A 20443-nucleotide genomic window follows, 5' to 3' on the forward strand; every position below is an offset into this window, starting at 1 on the left:
TAAGTCACGTCCAACTCTTTGTGACTCCCATGGACTGCAGCATGCCAGACTCCTCTGTCCTTCATTATCTCCTGGTATTTGCTCAAATCATAGTTGACAAAGACAAAATTGAATATATATAATGTGTACAATGTGATTTGATATACATATACTTTGAATAATGTTTATCAAAATCAAAATAATTACATCCACAAAATTAACAACCTCGTATAGTTAATGTAGCTAACTTTTTTGTTGTGGCAATAATGCTTAAAGACCTTCTCACAGTAACTGTCAAGTATACAATCTCATTTTAACTATAGTCACCATGTTATACACTAGACCCTCTAATTTGAAAAGGTAACTTACAGAATGGGAAAAAATATTTGCAAACCATATTAAAGGGCTAATATCCAAAGTAAATAAAGAACACATATAGCAGAGTAGCCAAGAAACAATCCAATTAAAGAATGGGCAGAGGATCTGAAAAGCTACTTTTCTATTGAAGGTTTACAGGTGGCCAACAGGTACATGAAATGATGCTTATCATCACTAATCATCAGGGAAACAAAATCACAAGATAGCACCTCACATCTGTTAGAATGGCTATTTAAAAAAAAAAAAAGACAATAAACATTGGCACAGATGTGAAGAAAAGGGAATGTTATGCACTGTTGGTGGGAATGTAAACTGGTACAGACATAATGGAAAACGGCATGGAGATTCCTCAAAAAATTAAAAATGAACTACCAGAAGATCCAGCAATCCCACTTGAGTAAATAATCCCTCTCGGGTAAATATCTGAAGGAAGTAAAATTAGTATCTTAAAGCTGCTGCTGTCACTGCAGTCGTGTCCGACTCTGTGCGATCCCATAGATGGCAGCCCACCAGGCTCCCCCTTCCCTGGGATTCTCCAGGCAACAATACTGGAGTGGCATGCCATTGCCTTCTCCGAGTGTCTTTAAGAGGTATCTGCATTTCCATGTTCACTGTACCAGTAGTTAGAAGAGCCAAGGTATTGAAACAACCTAAATGTCCTTCAGTGGATGAATAAAGATGTGACTTATAATGTTATTCAGCCACATGAGAGGCGATCCTGCCATTTGCAGGATGAACCTGGAGGGCATATGCTAAGTGAACGAAGCTGGACAGAGGAAAAGAAGTGTGTGATATCACTCATATATGGAATCTAAAAACCCAACCAAAAAAAAAAACAAAAAACCAATTTCATGGAAACAGAATAGAATGGTGGTTGCCAGGGGCTAAGGGAAATGGAATGATGAAGGTCAAAGTGTACAAATTTTCTTTTTAGTCTTTTACGCTTCTGACCAAGATGCCTCTCCTTTGTGCGCCTCTATAAAGCATAATGCATTTCTCACACACATAACCTTTCTGAGTTCTTTAACAGATCTCTGTTAACCGTCAGCTTAAGGATATGGCATAAAGACGCTCTTATGTTTTCAATGCATTCTTAAAGGGGAAGACAAAAGTACAGGCAGATACCAGTGGAGTCTCCGGATACACAAAGATGTGAAGTGAGGTTCATCTACATTTCTGGGAAAAAGCCGTATTTCGAGATTCCTGCCCAGGTTACCACAGGAGCAAAGATAGTGTTCTTCAGGTAACAGAAGAACCACAAGACAAACCCTAGGACTGTTCTACTGCCATGACACTAGGGCCAGGGTTGGGGGCACCACCAGTAGTGGGTGGGGAGAGAATGGAGGAGGAGCAACGAAACACACGGCAAGGATTTACCCTCCATTCCACGTTCTCTCACCTGCTGTCTGGCTGCTGCCAACACAGAAAGAAACCAGCCAAGGGTTGTGAGAAAAAGAAAAGGGTGATTAATTTGGTTTGGGATAGACAGCTGGCTCCTTTGTCCTCTCTCTCCAAAAGAAGTTGAAAAGTTCACATCTCCTCCCTCCCTTATAGCTGGCACATCCATGTGACACATCCTGGCCAGTGAGGCTTTAGGCACTTTTCAAGAAGCTTCTGGGAAGGTGTTTTTTTCCTGATAAAAAGAACAGAAATGGTGGCACCAGTCCTTTCCTCCTCCTGTGCGATGCCCAGAGCTCTGCAGGCCCTCAGAAGAGTCAGCCATGCAGTGCCTCACTGTTAAATATAAACAGAGTCAGGGACCACCAGCATCTGAGAACATGGAAAAGGCCACGATAGCTCAAATTAACCTGACATTTAAAACTAGTAACCTCCGAACTTTGCTTATGTGAGAAATATAAACTTTCGTTAGTCATTCTTCCCTGTTTCTTGCAACAATAGCATTCCTGGGATACACAGTAGTCCCAGGTAATAGGTGGTAGAGAAATGAGGAGGAGGAGATAAAGGAAATAACAAGCAGTGTCTGAGGTGGGAGGGAAGGGCAATTTTGGGGGCAACTTGTTATGCCCAGGGAGTTCGTTATAATAAAAAGGATTGTCTGATTAAAAGAAGTCAGACAAAAATACTAACACAAATATAAAAGTTCATTTTTGGCAAAAAAAACACAGAAAATAGAGTACAAGTTCCTCATCTATTTTTAGTAGGATGTAGATTTCCACTTAAAATTTTTTCATGTAATTATTGAAATGTCATAGTTTTGCTGCTATTTTCTCAAGGTACCCATAGTATGTACAAAATGCTTACATTACTTTACAGGGCGTGCATGCATTCAGCCAAAAAAACAAGATGAAAAAGAACTCAAGTTGCTTCATTTGCTTAGAAAAGAGAAGTCTATATACATTTAGGTAAGAATTTGATTGGCATCATCACTCACACCCACCTGAACCTGAACTATACTGGAGCTTCTCAGGCTTCTGGAGAGAAAAAAATACTCTCAAACAAAAAGAAAGAAGAAACTCGGCCCTCAGCCTCTGAGGGACATGTGGTTTATAGAAAACTCATCCTAAAGAAGGAGAGATCGAGGTGCCTGGGCCACCAACTGATGGTGTGCAGGGGATCTGTGGTGAAATATATGGCGTTGTCCCCAAAATATTCTCTCAGTCTATCACTGAGGTTCAGGTCATTTAAGAGGTTGATTCAAAAACTAAACAAGCCAATTATCCTTTGGAGGATTGACTACAAACAGGTCTCAGGATTAGTTGAAAATTCTTCCCCACCCCCTCTCCGCATGGGGAAACAAACAAGGCTAAGGTCAGGAGAATCCTCAGAAACAAAGTGGCAACGATGGCCAGCAGTGACAGCAGGACAGCCTAACGTCCACCAAGAAGTCCCCGAAGCCTGCAAGAGTCAGGGTACAGGAAGGACTTGGATCAAGTGAATCTACTGAGCTGAGGCTGAGTCAGGGGAGACTCATTTTCACTGCAGTTACTCATACCCCTGTCCCTCCTCCCTTATCGGGCGGGTCCAAGCAAAGGCAACAGAAATACCACACCCTCAAACAATCCACGGGCCACTTGGAGGCCAGTGGCCAGAACCTTATAACGTTATATTCAGTAGACTTGCAATTCTATAAGTTACTAAGTTATAATAGACTTTCAACTCTTTAACATAAGGGGATAAAAGCCATAACTTCTCTAACAAGAAAAGAGCTTTAATTGCTAATATTCTAACAAAGAGACTATATGGCTTAAACATATCTGTGCTATGCTATTTCTGAAAAGGAGTAAACATCATTGAATGCAGCCTTGATTCTAAGTCCTGAAGTTCAATAGCAACAATAATAAAAATACTAAGATATACGCTTTTATTTTTTAAAGTTAATTCACAATTACTTTCATAAATATGTCATTATCAAATTAATACAGTTCTGTCCTTATTTTAGGGAAAGTATTTTCAAAAAGCTCAGGTTACCTCACTGAAAGCATGGCTTGAATAAGACAAATGTCATAAGCAATATCTAGTAAATCAGGTGATTCTGAAAAGGCAACATTTGCTTCTGCTTCCATTCTTATACGTGGCAATAACTACAACTATGTACTGTTGGTTCCAAAAACAGGCCAGGGACTCAGTGTTGCTTATCACAATCACTAAAAAATAATTTGGTCAGTAATATTGTCTTCACTAACTCATATGTCCAACAAACATTTACTGAATGCCCACCATGAGCCAGATACTGTTTTGACATCAAGGAATACAGCCATGATCTAGAGAGACAAACTCCTTGCTCTCCTGGAACTTATATTCCATTTGAAGAAATAAGTAAAATGTTTAGTTTGTTCACTTGTGGTAAGTACAATGATGAAAAAGTTGGAAAGAAGATGGGATGGAGGCTGTAGTACAGATTGCAGTTTAAAACAAAGTGGTCAAAGAAAGCCTCACTGAGATGTTATTTAAGGAAAGACCTGTGAAGGAGGTGCAGGAGTGAATGTAGGTATCTGGGGACAGAAAAGTCCAGAAAAAGTGAATATAGTGCAAAGACCTTAAGTCAGAATGTCTGATGGGTCTGCAAACAGGAAGGAGGTCAGTTTGGGGAGTACAAAGTGAAGGACAGAACACTGGGAGATGCGGTGAGAGGGGCTGTTTTACACAGTGCGGTACAGGCTATTGTAAAGGTCTGCCTTTCTCAGAGCACTCGGAGGTTTTAGAATGGAGAAGTGCTGGGATCTAACTCAGCTTTTAACTGGATCACTCTGCCTAGGTGGTAGCCAAGACAACGTTAAGATGGCAGAAAGACTATAGAAGTAGAAAAGCCCGCTGGAAAGCAACTACAATAATCCAGGGGAGATGCCGAAGGCTAGGACCAGGGTGCTCCAACGGAACAGTAAGAAGTAAGAAGAGGTCAGTGTCCAGACATACTTTCAAGACAAGTTTGGCTCATTGCTTACATGGGAAAGGAAGCTCTGGAAGGAGAGTGTTGTCATTAGTTGAGACAATGAAAGTCCATTAGGAAGAACAAATTTCCAGGGAAAGATCAAGAGTTGTTTTGGAAATGTTAACTTTAAAACAGGAAAGATGCCCAATACATGACTGAACTTGTAGATATGGAGTCAGCAGAGAAAGGTGGAATAGGGATATACATTTTGAAGTTGTCAATACAGACATGGCTTTTAAAGCCGTGGAGACTGGATAACAAGAGAACAGAAAAGATTCAAAGACCTAGCCCTGGGCGAAGTCTGGTCAACTCGAGCTTCACCTAAGGTCATATTTTAACCCCTTCTACCTCCAGAGCCGGACAGTACATGGGATATTGAGGGTAGCAAACGGGGATAGTTGAGCAAAAAATTAAGTTGTTCCATCATACTTAGTAGCTAACAAGCAAGTGAAGGAAGATAACAGGTGGCAAAACTAAGAAATAATTAACGTCTAAATGGTTTTCCCAGGAACCTATAAGGCCAACTTAACATGTAAAGAAAAGCTGTCCTGGGGTTTATCTGCAGACCCTCTGTGGTGGCTATCCTTCCGTCGCTGGAGCCAGGTCAATGGAAACCTCGCTCCTAAACGGTTTTCACCCGAATCCAGTGCAGAAGTGCCATAAACCCCAGGGTCCCGAGGTCTAGATGGAGAGGCTAAACTCCGCCAGCGAGGGGAGAGGCGACAGGGAGAGACGACGGGGGCCTTATCTGAGCCACCGACCCGCCCCCGGGGATCCCGCACCTCCCAGGGCCCTGCAGCCCCACCGCACAGCCCCGCTGCCGCCCGGGGCTCTGTCCGGCCGCAGGCAGGCTGGTTTCCAAGGCACCAAGACTCCGCTTTATAACTACCCGCTCCCCGGCGCGGTAGCTCCCGTACGCAGGCGCACCCGTGGCAGGGCATGCCGGGAATCGCAGTTTTCCCGGCCCTACAGGGCCCTCCGCCCCGGGCGGGATCCAGGCCGGAATCCAGCGGCGCGCACGGAACGCACAGCCCCGTGACCCGGATGACGACAGGCTCCATTGTGCTCGCGAGCCGGGCACGCCGGGATAGGTAGTTTCCGCCCACTGTCCTCCCGGAGGTCCTGCGGCGCCGGCTTTGCAGAGTTAAGCTTCTCCTGCCCGTGAGCTTGTGCTTCTGGGTCATTTGACACCCTACAGCAGACCAGAGTCCAAGAAAAGAAAATGTTTTTAGAAGGACAGAAAGTATCAAGTTTTCCTGAACAATAGGAAAATAAGATTTTTTTTAATGAGTATTAAAAAATGGTAAAACCGAGCTCAAACATTTTTCTCATTAAAGAAAAAAAAAACAACAAAGTCCGTCTTCATCCTTGATCATGGTGGCCAGACCGAGAGTAAAACACCGGGGATCCGCTCTCTTGTCTTTTCTCTCTTCGGCATAATTTATTTCTTGCCTTGTGTACAGATTAGTAGGTATTTCTCAACGAGAGAGAGCGTTGAGAATAAAACTGCAGTCGTTTCTGATTTTTAAGAGTGGGAATTCAGACTTAACGATGTCTTCTACAGTGAAAAGACAATGCGACTTTGCTTTAAGCAAAAATCTTTTACCAGCGCGAGGGCAATTAATCCATTCTTCTCGTCTCCCTGGGGTTGCAGCTGAGAATAACTTTCGCCCTCAAATGAATGCAGTCGGATCCGAGATGAGTCCTCATTTGCCTAGCGAGTGGCTGGCTGAACTGATCTCGCTGTTCTTAGATAGCTGAGCCCCGCGTGAGATGAATGTCCATCAAACCACAGCTGTAAGACTTTCTTCAAACTGTAAGCCCATCCGGTGAAAGAGATGAGCACCTCATATATTATTCAAGTGAAGGGACCATATAAAGCTTTTAATATGAAAAGCGGGAGAGTATTTTAGAGCGTCAATACAGAGTAATTTTCTCTCACGTTTTTTCTTGCAGTGACTTCTGATTTATGCGTGGAGGTAAGGGGTATATGTATGCACAACACATAATCTGCACATTTCAGTGTAATGAGAATTTTCAGGTTCTCCTTGAATCTCCATATTAAGCAGTAGTCAGGGAGCCAAATTGTTTAAATTTAGTGTTTTTAATTTATTTTCCTCTGTCTACCATCTGGCAAACCATATAAAAACTTTAGCAATTACAAAGTTAGAGAAAAGAATCTGAAGTCTTCAATAAACTAGTTCATCTGTTAGAGAACCAGTTTCTGGACACCTGAGAATTTGTTATATTAAAAGATTTTTTTTCTAAGTGCCTAAACCTATTGATTTTTTCCCTGATTTCCCTCTTGATTTCAACTGATAAATACTGGGTTAGCCAAAAGGTTCATCTGGGTTTTTTGTAACATCTTTTGGCCAACTCGATAGTTTTCATACTTGTTGGCCTCATTCAAAAAGTAAGGTCTTTTCAGCCATGGAAATCCTAGGGATTCCATGAGGACCACTTTCTCTCTCTTCACAGTACTATAATAGCGTTCTAACTGGGTTTATAATCATTCTTCCCAAAGCATCTTTCATATAATTACAAAAATGATCTTTTGAGAAAGTAACATGATTATCTTAGTCTTTTGCTTAAAAACATTTAATAGCTCCCACTTAAACTTGTCGTTTTCCCTTTGAAAAGTATGAAGCCCAAACTGCTAATAGCTTCAGCCTCATCCACAAGTCTCATATGCACCTGATCCCCTAAGGGAACCTTGAATTCAAGCCTACAGGCATGTCTTTGCCCTTGCAGGGTCTGCTTGCTCTGCCAGGCATGCCCTCACTCTGGTGAACTCAAAGCAGATGTAAAGATTTACATCTTTTGTAAAGGCATTCTATTCCCTCCCAAAGTATTTATTTCACAGAATTATAATTGTCAGTATGTGTTACCTCCCCTGGATTGGGCTGTAAGTTACTCAAGGGCAAGACCTTTGTTCTCTTTATTTTGATTTTTAAATTTTCAACAGTGAGCACAGGGCCTCACAGACAGTAGAAGCTTGGTAAATCCTTGTTTAGTGAATGAATTAATGAGTAAATTTTTAATGCTACTACAGACAGAATGCTTCTACACTCTCCTGACTGTTTATATATTCTATTTGTAGGCCAGGAAAAGGCATCTGCTTTTTTCCTCACCTGGGAATGATTTAATGTTGCAATTACACAATGGCAGCAAAGTTATCGGCAACCACGTCCCCTTAGAGTTGGAAAGTACTCTATGGACAAAGAAATGCAAACACGAAAAGAAATGCATACACAAAATTAAAGTTTACATATGTTGGTGGTACTATGGAGGAATGAGAATGGCAAATTCACTAACTGGTTCTTCACCTTCTGTGGTCAGTCCAGACATCCTGATGGAAGTATTGGCTTCAGGTTTATTAAAGATTAAAGCGCAGGCAAGAGTACTGGAGTGGGTTGCCATTGCCTTCTCCAAAGGGCTTCCCAGGTGGCGCTAGTGGTAAAGAACCCGCCTGCCAGTGCAGGAGACATAAAAGATCTCTGGGTTGGTAAGATCTGCTGGAGGAGGATATGGCAACTCCAGTATTCTTGCCTGGAGAATCGCATGGACAGAGGAGCCTGGAGGGCTACAACCCATAGGGTTGCACAGAGTCAGACACAACTCACCCATAGAGATTAAAATGTGGAGGATTCTCTGACTTGTTTATGAACTGGTGATCAGCCCAGAGTTGAACATATAAATCTGTTAGTTGAATCAGTTTAGGGTAGCAGTGCTTCTTACACGGTCTCTGTCACTTAGCTTTAGCAACTAAATTGTGTCGTCAAACAGATTTTCACATTGTGGTGTTGATCCAATTTAAGAATAAAGTCAAGGTTATAGGGATGTTGCTGGAGCTCTGTTTTACATTTCCTAAGATAAGAGTACTCTTGGTATTAATAGGATGACATAATCAACAGAAGGAAGAAACATGGGTGTTTGTGAAGTTGACTTAAATCAGCTGCCAGGTATTTCTGAAATTTTCTGATTGAATCATAATAACAGTATGATCTATTGAATATCTTCTGAATTGGATGTTTTATATACAGTCATTCCTCCCCATTTGCAGGGTGTTGTTCCCAGGACTCCCCCACCCCCAGGATATCAAAATCCAAGGATGCTCAAGTCCCTTATATAAAATAGGATAATATTTGTATGTAAACTATGCACATCCTCCCTGCACTTTAAATCGTGTCTAGATTACCTGTAATATCTAATATAATGTAAATGTTATGTAAATAGTTGCTCTCTGCAGCAAATTCAAGTTTTACTTTTTTGTAACTTACAGGAATTTTTTTTTTCCCCCTGAAAACCTTATATCTGAGTTTGGTTGAATCCGTTGTGGAACTCATGGATATGGAAGGCTGACTGTATGTTACCTCACATGATCCCAACTGTAAGTTTAAGATGTAGTAGTTATATTCCCATTTTACTGATAGGGCAATTGAGATTTGAGGAAGTTAGATTGCCTAGAGCCATACAGATAGTGACAGAATGGTTATTTGGGCTTGGATCTGTCTGGTTTCCAAGCCTATGCTTTTCAATTTGATTTCATCTCCGACTCATTTTCTACTGCATTCTGACAATAGTAGATCAAGACAGACATTTCAGCATCTAACTATGAGATACGATACTTGAGTTAACACCACACAATGGGATACCACATATTTATAAAAGAAAATGAGGAAATAGAGGTGATGGTATATATTTACCAGTTTTCTCTATGTTTAAAATTTTATTCATAATAAAAAACTGGAAAAGAAAATATATATGTACTTATATGGAAAGTCTCCAAGATACACATTAAGTGAAAAAAACAAGGTGTTATGGGATAACAGAGGGGGTAAAAATTTTATATCTGTGTAAATAAGTACTGGGAGAATACATAAGGAATCAATAGAAGTGACTAAAATTTTTCATCCCAACCAAGATAATTTTTACAAACTTTGTATTATCAGGTAATTTTAGATTCACAGAAGAGTTGCAAAAACAGTACATAGAGCTCCTATACACCCTTTACCCAGCTTCCACTGCTATTAATATCTTATGTGATCATGGCACAATGATCAAAACTGAGAAATTAATACCAGTACAATACAATTAACTAAACGACAAGCTTCATTTGGATTTCATCAAACGTTAATTTGCCCACAAATCTCTCTTTCTCTGTGTCAGGATATAGTCCAGGATCCTATTCGGTGTTTACTTGTCCTGTCTCTCCTTGATCTTTGTCTTTCTTGACCTTGGGGTCTTGAAGACTACTGGTCAGTTATTTTGTAAAATGTCCCTCACTTTGCATTTGTCATGATTTTTCATGGCTAGATTGAGGTTATGCAGTTTGGAAAGAATACCACAGAAGTGATACTGTATATTTCTTGATGCCTCCTATTTGGAGATATATGATACATCTGTCTTATTACTGTTGTTCATCACTTTCTTAAGGTGAAGTCGGTTAGATTTCTCCACTAATCGTCCTGTGTTCCTCTCTGTAACTAATAAGGATTTTGGGAGAGATACTCTGAGGCTATGCAAATATCCTGTTTCTTCTCAAACTTTCACCCACTGAATTGAACTGGTTTAGCTGTTATGCTGTCTTAATGGTGGCTTTCTCTTTCCTCATTTCTTATTTGGAATTCTTGTGCAGAGAAGAGTTCTATGTTTTCTCCCATTTATTTATTTATTCAGTTATTTGTATCAGTATGAGCTTATGGATACTTATTTTACTCTTTGGTTTATAATTCCGTACTGTGGGAGTGGGGTGCCTATGTGTGTCTTGCTCGGTCGTGTTGGACACTTTGCAACCCCTTTGACTGCAGCTTGCCAGGCTCCTCTCTCCATGGAATATTTCAGGTAAGAATACTGGAGTGGGTTGCCATTTCCTACTTCCAGGGATCTTCCCAACTCAGTGATCAAAGCCACATTTCTCACATCTCCTGTATTGGCAGGCAGATCCTTTACCATTGAACCACCCGGGAAGCCCTATAACTCAATACTATCATTCTTTTTGCCTTTTCATACTGTCCATGGGGTTCTCAAGGCAAGAATACTGAAGTGGTTTGCCATTCCCTTCTCCAATGGACCATGTTTTGTCAGGACTCTCCACCATGACCTGCTCGTCTGGGGTGGCCTTACATGGCATGGCTAATGGTTTCATTGAGTTAGACAAGGCTGTGGTCCATGTGATCAGTTTGATTAGTTTTCTGTGGTTGTGTTTCATTCTGTCTGCCCTCTGATGGATAAGAATAAGAGGCTTGTGCAAGTTTCCTGATAGGAGGGACTGGCTCTGGGGGAAACTGGGTCTTGTTCTGATGGGCGGGGCCATGCTCAGTAAATCCTTAATCTAATTTTCTGTTGATGGGCGGGGCTGTGTTCCCTCCCTGTTGTTGACCTGAGGCCAAACTATGGTGGAGGTGATGGAGATAATGGTAACCCCCTTCAAAAGGTCCTATACATGCACTGCCACACTCAGTGCCTCCGACCCTGCAGCAGGCCACCGCCAGCCCACACCTCTGCCGGAGACGCTTGGACACTCACAGGCAAGTCTGGGCCTGTGGGGTCACTGCACCTTTCTCCTGGGTCCTGGTGCACACAAGGTTTTGTTCATGCTCTCCAAGAGTCTGTTTCCCCAGTCCCGTGTGAGTTCTGTAATCAAATCCCACTGGCCTCCAAAGTCAAATTCCCTAGGGATTCTCAGTCCCTTTGCCAGATCCCCAGGTTGGGAAATCTGTTGTGGGTCCTAGAACTTTCTTAACAGTGTGAGAATTTTTCTTTGCTCTAATTGTTCTGCAGGTTATGGGTTGTCTGCTCAGTGGCTCTATGGTGAGGATAATGGCAACCTCCAAGAAGGCTTATGCAACAGGCTGTGTGACTAGGTAGCTGCACCCAGGGCCCTTGCCCTGCAGCAGGCCACTGCTGACCCGTACCTCTGCAGGAGACTCAAACCCACGTCTGGTCAGGCTCTGGGGCCTGGTGCACACAAGGTTCTGTTTGAGCCCTCTGAGCATCTCTCACGGGCATGGGGTTTGATTCTAAACATGATTTCACCCCTCCTACTGCCTTGCTGGGGTTTCTCCTTTGCCCTTGGGTGTGGAGTATCTTTTTGGTGGGATCCAGCATTCTCCCCCATGAACAGTATGAAAAGGAAAAATGATAGGACACTAAAAGATGAACTCCCCAGGCCGGTAGGTGCCCAATATGCTACTGGAGAATAGTGGAGAAATAACAGCAGAAAGAAGAGGCAGAGCTAAAGCAAAAACAACGCCCAGTTGTAGATATGACTGGTGATGGAAGCAAAGTCCAATGCTGTAAAGAGCAATATTGCATAGGAACATGGAATGTTAGATCCCCAGATCAAGGTAAATTGGAAGTGGTCAAACTGGAGATGGCAAGAGTGAACATCGACATTTTAAGAATCAGTGAACTAATATGGACCCGAATGGCCAAATTTAATTCAGATGACCATTATATCTACTACTGTGGGCAAGAATCCCTTAGAAGAAATGGAGTAGCCCTCATAGTCAACAGAAGAGTCCAAAATGCAGTACTTGGGTGCAGTCTCAAAAATGACAGAGTGATCTCTGTTTGTTCCCAAGGCAAATCATTCAATATCATAGTAATCCAAGTCTATGCCCCAACCAGTAATGCTGAAGAAGCTGAAGTTAAATGTTTCTGTGAGGACCTGCAAGTCCTTATAGAACTAACACCCAAAAAAGATGTCCTTTTCATTATAGGGAACTGGAATGCAAAAGTAGGAAGTCAAGACATACCTGGAGTAACAGGCCAGTTTGCGCTTGGAGTACAAAATGAAGCAGGGCAAAGGCTAATAGAGTTTTGCCAAAAGAACGCACTGGTCATAGCAAACACCCTCTTCCAACAACACAAGAGAAGACTCTACACATGGACATCACCAGATGGTCAACACCGAAATCAGATTGATTATATTCTTTGCAGCCAAAGATGGAGAAGCTCTATGCAGTCAGCAAAAACAAGACCGGGAGCTGACTGTGGCTCAGATCATGAACTCTATAATGCCAAATTCAGACTTAAATTGAAAGAAGTGGGGGAAACCACTAAACCATTCATGTATGACCTAAATCAAATCATTTACAACTATACAGTGGAAGTGACAAATAGATTCAAGGGATTAGATCTGATAGACAGAGTGCCTGAAGAACTATGGATGGAGGTTAGTGACATTGTACAGGAGACATTGATCAAGACCATCCCCAAGAAAAAGAAATGCAAAAAGGCAAAATGGCTGTCTGAGGAGGCCTTACAATAGCTGAGAAAAGAAGAGAAGTGAAAGACAAAGGAGAAAAGGAAAGATACACGCATCTAAACGCAAAGTTCCAAAGAATATCAAGGAGAGATAAGAAAGCCTTCCTCAGTGATCAATGCAAAGAAAGAGAGGAAAACAATAGAAGGGGAATACCAAGGATCTCTTCAAGAAAATTAGAGATACCAAGGGAACATTTCATGCAAAGATGGGCCCAATAAAGGACAGAAATGGCATGGACCTCACAGAAGCAGAAGATATTAAGAAGAGGTGGCAAGAACACACAGAGGAACTGTACAAAAAAGATCTTCACGACCCAGATAATCACAATGGTGTGATCACTCACCTAGAGCCAGACATCCTGGAATGCAAAGTCAAGTGGGCCTTAGGAAGCATCACTACAAACAAAGCTAGTGGAGGGGATGGGATTCCACTTGAGCTATTTCAAATCCTAAAAGATGATGCTGTGAAAGTGCTGCACTCAACATGCCAGCAAATTTGGAAAACTCAGCAGTGGCCACAGGACTGGAAAAGGTCAGTTTACATTCCAGTCCCAATGAAGGGCAATGCCAAACAATGCTCAAACTACCACACAATTTCACTCATCTCACATGCTAGCAAAGCAATGCTCAAAATTCTCCAAGCCAGGCTTCAACAGTATGTGTACCATGAACTTCCAGATGTTCAAGCTGGATTTAGAAAAGGCAGCGAAACCAGAGATCAAATTGCCAACATCTGTTGGATCATCGAAAAGACCGGAGAGTTCCAGAAAAACATCTACTCCTTTATTGACTACGCCAAAACCTTTGACTATGTGGATCACAACAAACTGTGGAAAATTCTTCAAGAGATGGGAATACCAGACCACCTTACCTGCCTCCTGAAAAATCTGTATGCAAGTCAAGAAGCAACAGTTAGAACTAGACATGGAACAATGGAGTACATCAAGGCTGTATACTGTCACCCTGCTTATTTAACTTATATGCAGAGTATATCATGCAAAATCCCAGGCTGGATGAAGCATAAGCAGGAATCAAGATTGCTGGGAGAAATATCAATAGCTCAGATACACAGATGACACCACGCTTATGGCAAATAGTGAGGAGGAACTAAAGAGCCACTTGATGAAAGTGAAAGAGGAGAGTGAAAAAGCTGGTTTAAAACTCAACATTCAAAAAGCTAAGATCATGGCATCTGATCCCATCACTTCACGGCAAATAGATGGAGAAACAATGGAAACTGACTTTATTTTCTTGGGTTCCAAAGTCACTGCAGATGGTGACCACAGCCATGAACTTAAAAGATGTTTGCTCCTTGGAAGAAAAGCTATGACCAGCCTAGACAGCACATGAAAAAGCAGAGACATTACTTTGCCAACAAAGATCCATCTAGTCAAAGCTATGGTTTTTCCAGTAGTCATGTATGGATGTGAGAGTTGGACCATAAAGAAAGCTGAGTGCTGAAGAATTGTGAGTTGAATGAGCTGAGTGCTTTTGGACTGTGATGTTGGAGAAGACTTTTGAGAGTCCCTTGGACTGCAAGGAGACTGTCAGTCCTAAGGGAAGTCAATCCTGAATATTCATTTGAGGACTGATGCATAACTGAAGTGACTTAGCAGCAGCAGCAGCAGCTAAAGATGAAACTCCAATACTTTGGCTACTTGATGCAAAGAAGTGACTAATTGGAAAAGACCCTGATGCTGGGAAAGATTGAAGGCAGGAGGAGAAGGGGACAACAGAGGATGAGATGGTTGGATGGCATCACTGACTCAATGGACACAAGTTTGAGCAAGCTCCGGGAGCTGGTGATGGACATGGAAGCCTGCTGCAGTCCATGGTGTTGCAAAGAGTCGGACACGACTGAGCGACTGAACTAAACTAAACTAACCTAAATCTTTCTTTTATTGCTGAAATTGTTCCAGCTTTGGTCCTTCAGAGACCATTAAAGGAGCTTCTGTGTCTTTCCTTTTTTCTTCCTAAGCAATTCCCTACTGTCTATCATTGCATAATTTCCAGGCTCATCTTGTATTTTCCTGGCTCATCTCTGGATTCAACCACTTCTGCAAGGAGCCCTATTTCTTTCTTTCTTTAAATTAAAGAATAGTATTTAAAATCTGAATATTGGCTATCACTGCCTCTAGTTCCTCTCCGAAGGGAGAAATAGAAAATTTATGTATACATATATGTATATTTCTGTATCTACTTGTGTGTATATGTGTGTGTATGTGTGTGTGTCTGTATGTAATATGTTGTTCTTTAGTTGTTAAGTCATGTCTGACTCTTTGCAACCCCATGGACTGTAGTCTGCCATGCTCCTCTGTCCATGGGATTTCCCAGGCAAGAATACTGGGAGTGGGTTGCCATTTCCTTCTCCAGGGGCATCTTACCATCCCAGGGACTGAACCCGAGTCTCCTTCATTCTTTACCACTGAACCACCAGGGAAGCCCATATATATATATATATATATATTTTTTTTTACATGTATATAAATGCATGGATATATAAATGGAACATGAGTTCATAGTGATATTGCCACTCAAACCAGCACCACAATTTATTATAACTTTTGACCCTTTCTTTTAACTTCTTTCTGTGACTGTAAAAAACCTGGCTCTCATTTTCTACAATTTATTTACTTGTTTGTTCAACCCTAATACACATGCAAAGCAATTTTAAAAATTGAAAATACAGACCAGATAAGAAACATATTTAAAGTTAGAGCATGTTGCTTGGGCACAGTTGTTTTTGCCTTTAGCCTTATACTACTGAGTCCAAATATCACTTTCCAGAGTCACTCCTTTCTTCTTCATCTGCTTCAGGATTAGTATTTGATGTGTTTGTAATACAATTAGATGTATGTGTCCCAGTCTGCATTCCAACTTGTGTTCTATCCAAATCCATGTTATTTTGTTTAATTTACATATGGTAAAATGTACTCTTTGTGGTGTACAGTTCAAAGAATTTTGCCAGAGTCTTCTCTCTCCCACCACAGTTGTACACAGAAATTTCCTCACCCTCAAAATTCTATCATGCTGCTCCTTTATAGTCAATCCCCTGCCCCACCTCCCAGCCTCTGGCAACCACTGACATGTTTTCCATATCCATAAATTTTCTTTTTCAAAATGTCATATTAATGGAGCCATACCCTTTTGGGTCTGACCACTTTTATTTAGCAAATGCATTTAAGACTTATCCATATTATTGCATGGATCAATAATTAATTTTTGTAGCTGACTAGTGTTCCATTGAATGTGTATATTACAGTCTGCTTATTCATTCACTGGTTGAAGGCCATCTCAGTTGTTTCCAGTTGGTGGGGAGGAGGGTTGTTAATAAAGCAGCTATAAATATTTGCACAGAAGTTTTTGTGTAAAAATAAATTTTTTATTTCTCTTGGATAAATATATAGGAGTGGGATTGCTGGATTATATAGTAGCTATATGTTTACATTTGTGAGAAGCTGCCAAATTGCTTTCCATCGTGGCTCTGGCATCTTGCATATACATCCACAATGTATGGCATTCCCAGTTGCTTCTCATCCTTATCCACACTTGATAGTGTTAGTATTTTTTTTTCCCCTTTGATCAGTCTAGTAGGTGCTTAGTGATATCTTGGGGCTTAATTCACATCTCCTCAGTGACTAGGGATGTTGAACATATTTTCATATGCTTGTTTGACATAAATGTATCTTCTATAATAACGTGTCTGTTTATACCTGCTGCCCATTTTTAAAATGGAATGGGTTTTCCACGTCTCTCTCTGTCTCTAGCACTAGCAGGCAGATTCTTTACCACTAGCGCCACCTGGGAAGCCCCCCCCCCCCGCCCCCCAAAAATAAAACAAACAAACAAAAATTAAAATGAAGTGGATTTTTTTCCCTGATGATTTTTTTTGAGCTACACGTCAAATGTGATTTGACAACATTTTCTCCTTGTCTAACGCTTGTCTTTTCATTCTCTGGATGGTGTTTTGCAGAGCAAAAGTTTTTACTTTTAATAGAATTCAACTTAATCAGTTTTTTATTTTTTCTGTTATGGATTGTGCTTTAGGTGTCATTCAGAAAAATTCCTTGCTTAACTTTGGATCATGCAGATTTTTTTGTTATTATTTCTTCTAGAAGTTGTGTCATGTTATGTTTTACGTTTAGATCTATGATCTATTTAGACCTTTAAAAAAATAAAAAGTGTGAGATATAGATTCTGGGATTTTAGGTATTTTGTTTTGCTTATTCTAACCCTGTGATTGGAAAGATTATCCATCCTTTCTTCTAGTGCTACACTGTTTTTGACCAGTGTGGTTTATAGTATTTCTTGAAATCAGGAAGTGTAATCCTCCAACTTTGTTCTAATTTTTCAAATATTTTGACTACTCTAATTCTTTTGCCTTTCTGTAGAAACTTAAAAATCAACATGTTGATACCTACAGAAGGTTCTGCTAAGATTTTGACTGGGAATATGCTGAATATTTACATCAAATTGGAGAGAATTTAGTACTAACATTATTGAGTGCAATGAGTGAGTGAATGTAATGACTGAGTGAGGTCAATAATGGACATGATCTGTCTCTCTACTTATTTATGTCTTTGATTTATTTGTTCTGTGCTTAGTTGCTCAGTCGTGTCCGACTCTTTGCGATCCCATGGACTGTAGCCTGCCAAGCCCCTCTGTCCTTGGGGATCCTCCAGGCAAGAATACTTGAGTGGGGTGCCATTTCCTTAATCAGCATTTTATAGTTTTCAGCATGGAGATCTTATACATAGTATGTTATATTTATATCTATGTTTTCATTTTTTGGTGCTATTATAAATAATATTTAAAAATTATAAATCAAAGTTAATTTATAGAAATGCAATGGATTTTTGTATTTTGATCTCTTCTCTTGTGACTTCACTTAGTAATTTTAGGGACTTTTTTGGGCATATTTCTTGGGATTTTCCATATATAGGATCCTGTCATTTGCAACTAGAGTACTTTCCCCTCTTATAATCTGAAATTATTTTTCTCACCTTATTATAATGGTTAGGGCATTCCCTGTGATGTTGAGTAGGGGTAGTAAAATGAGATTATCTTTGCCTTGTTCCAATTATGTTCAGTATTAGTTTCAGGTTTTTTTGTAGTTGTCCTTTATCAGGTTAAGGAGTTTTTCTTCCATTTCTAGTTTGTTGAGGGTCTTTTATTTTGAAGAGATGTGTAATTATGTCAAATGCTATTGAGATAATCATGGTTTTTCCCTTCTTTAGTCTGGTACTCTGATGAATTACATTGGTTTTTCAAAAGTTGAATCAACCTTGAATTCCTAGGATAAGCCCAACTTGGTCATTCTGTATTATCCTTTTTACATATGCCTAGATTAGATTTGCTAATAGAATTTAAAATTTTATTTTATTTTGGAGTATAATTGATTTATAATGTTGTATTAGTTTCAGGTGTATAGCAAAGTGATTCAGTTATACATATACATATATCTTTTCTTTCTCAGATTACTTTCCCGTATAGGTTGTTGCAGAATAACAGAATTCTCTGTGCTATAGAGTAGGTCCTTGTTGATTACATATTTTATATATAGTAGCATACATATGTTACTCCCAACCTCCTAATTTATGCCTCTCACCTTTGGTACTCATGACATTATTTTCTAAGTCTGTGAGTCTGCTTTTGTTTTGTAAATAAGTTCATTTGCATAATTTTTAAAAATTTCACATGTAAATGATAGCATATGATATTTGTCTTTGTCTGACTTTCTTCACTTAGTATGATAATCTCTAGATACACCCATGTTGCTGCCAATGACATTATTTTATTCTCTTTGTGGCTAATATTCCATTGTGTATATGTACCACTTATTCTTGGTAGTAGTTTATTTATTGAGTATTTTTGTGTCTGTGGGGGGATATTGGCCTTATTTTTATTGTATTATAATGTGTTTGGTTGTGATATTAGGATAATCCTAGGCACATAAAATTCATGAGAAGTGTTTTCTGTTATATTTTCTAAAAACAATTGTTGGAATACTGATATTATATCGTCCTTAAATGCTTTTTAGAACTTGCCAGTGGCACATCTGGGCCTAGGGTTTTCTTTTTAAAAGTTTTTAACTACAAATTCAGTTTCTTTGATAGTTATAGAACTACTTTTTTTTGGTATTACAGTGGATTTTTTTTCTTTTCTTTCCTTTTTTTTTTTTTTAGTGAGTTTAAGTAGTTTTTGTCTCTTAATGATTGAACCCTATTATCTAAGTAGTTGATTTATAGGCATAGAGTTTTTATAGTCTTACTTTATTATCCTTTTATTCTCTAGAGTGATCTGTTATGATAGTTCTTCTTTCACTCCTAATATGAGTCATTTTTATCTTCTCTCTTTGTTTTCTTGGTCAGTATGGCTAGAGTTTTATCAATTTTATTCACTGTTTTTATGAAGAGCTAGCTTTTGGTTTCATTGATTTTCTCTATTGATTTTCTGTTTTCAAATTTATTGATTTTTTTCCTCTCATGTTTATTGTTTAAACCAGAACATTTTCAAGAGTAAAAAGGGACACTATTAATATCTAAATCAAGATAGAATACACAAACTGGAAATGTTTCAGAAAAACCAGGGTGTATGATCACCCTACCTATAGGATATGAGGTATGGGGAAAGTGGTAGATGAAAACCTCTGTGGGAATAAAACTTTACAGTATATACCTGTTAGTTTTATTTTTATTTTAGATCATTAAGTGTATAACCCATTAAAACTAAAATAAATGTATCTCTTTAAATACCTGGCATAATTCCTGGCATATAATAAGAGCTCAACATATGCTGTTGAATAAATAAATGAATCCGTTGATCAGTTAGCATTGGTAATTACCTGAGTTTCGTTGGAGAAAATGGGGTCATCATTATACATACAACTCTAAAAGTCTGCAAAAATGTATCGGAAGTGAAAGATTAATTAGTTTGCTCTGTATTCTTAACCTGCAGCTTTGTGGGCTGTGTGCTAAGTGACTTCAGTTGTGTCCGACACTGTGGACTGTAGCCCTCCAGGCTCCTCTGTCCATGGGATTCTCCAGGCAAGGAAACTGGGGTGGGTTGCTGTGCCCTCCTCCGGGAGATCTTCCCGACCAGAGGATCGAACCCGTGTCTCTTATGTCTCCTTCATTGACAGGCGTTTTCTTTACCACTAGTGCCACCTGGTTTGGTGATATGAATATTATCATCTTAGACTTGGTTGGATTGTTCTTATTTATTAATTGTATCTTATTTATATTTATCTTTGCCTGTTTTTTATTTATTTGAAGCATCTTACATGTGAAGAAAGAATGAACTGCAATTTGCTGTGGAAAAGCAGGAGAAAAGAAAGAGACATCCTTGAGGACATCATTGAGGTCCTACAGAGGAATTGCCTCAGCTCTGTTCGTTTTCCTCAAAACCTATTGCCCCATCTCCATG

The 20443-nt window shown here is 39.9% G+C and overlaps 1 protein-coding gene across 2 annotated transcripts in view; it reads right to left on the reverse strand.

The window, feature by feature from the left end:
* CCDC150 (coiled-coil domain containing 150) overlaps positions 1-5717 on the reverse strand; it is a 92538-nt gene extending 86821 nt beyond the window's left edge. For both annotated transcript variants that reach the window (XM_065930914.1, XM_065930913.1), the window contains exon 1: positions 5637-5717. The gene's annotated coding sequence lies outside the window, so the exon portion shown is untranslated. The remainder of the gene's footprint in view (positions 1-5636) is intronic.
* Between the last annotated feature and the right edge of the window lie 14726 nt (positions 5718-20443).

The sequence above is a fragment of the Muntiacus reevesi genome, chromosome 3, assembly GCF_963930625.1.
Source record: "Muntiacus reevesi chromosome 3, mMunRee1.1, whole genome shotgun sequence".
NCBI lineage: Eukaryota > Metazoa > Chordata > Mammalia > Artiodactyla > Cervidae > Muntiacus > Muntiacus reevesi.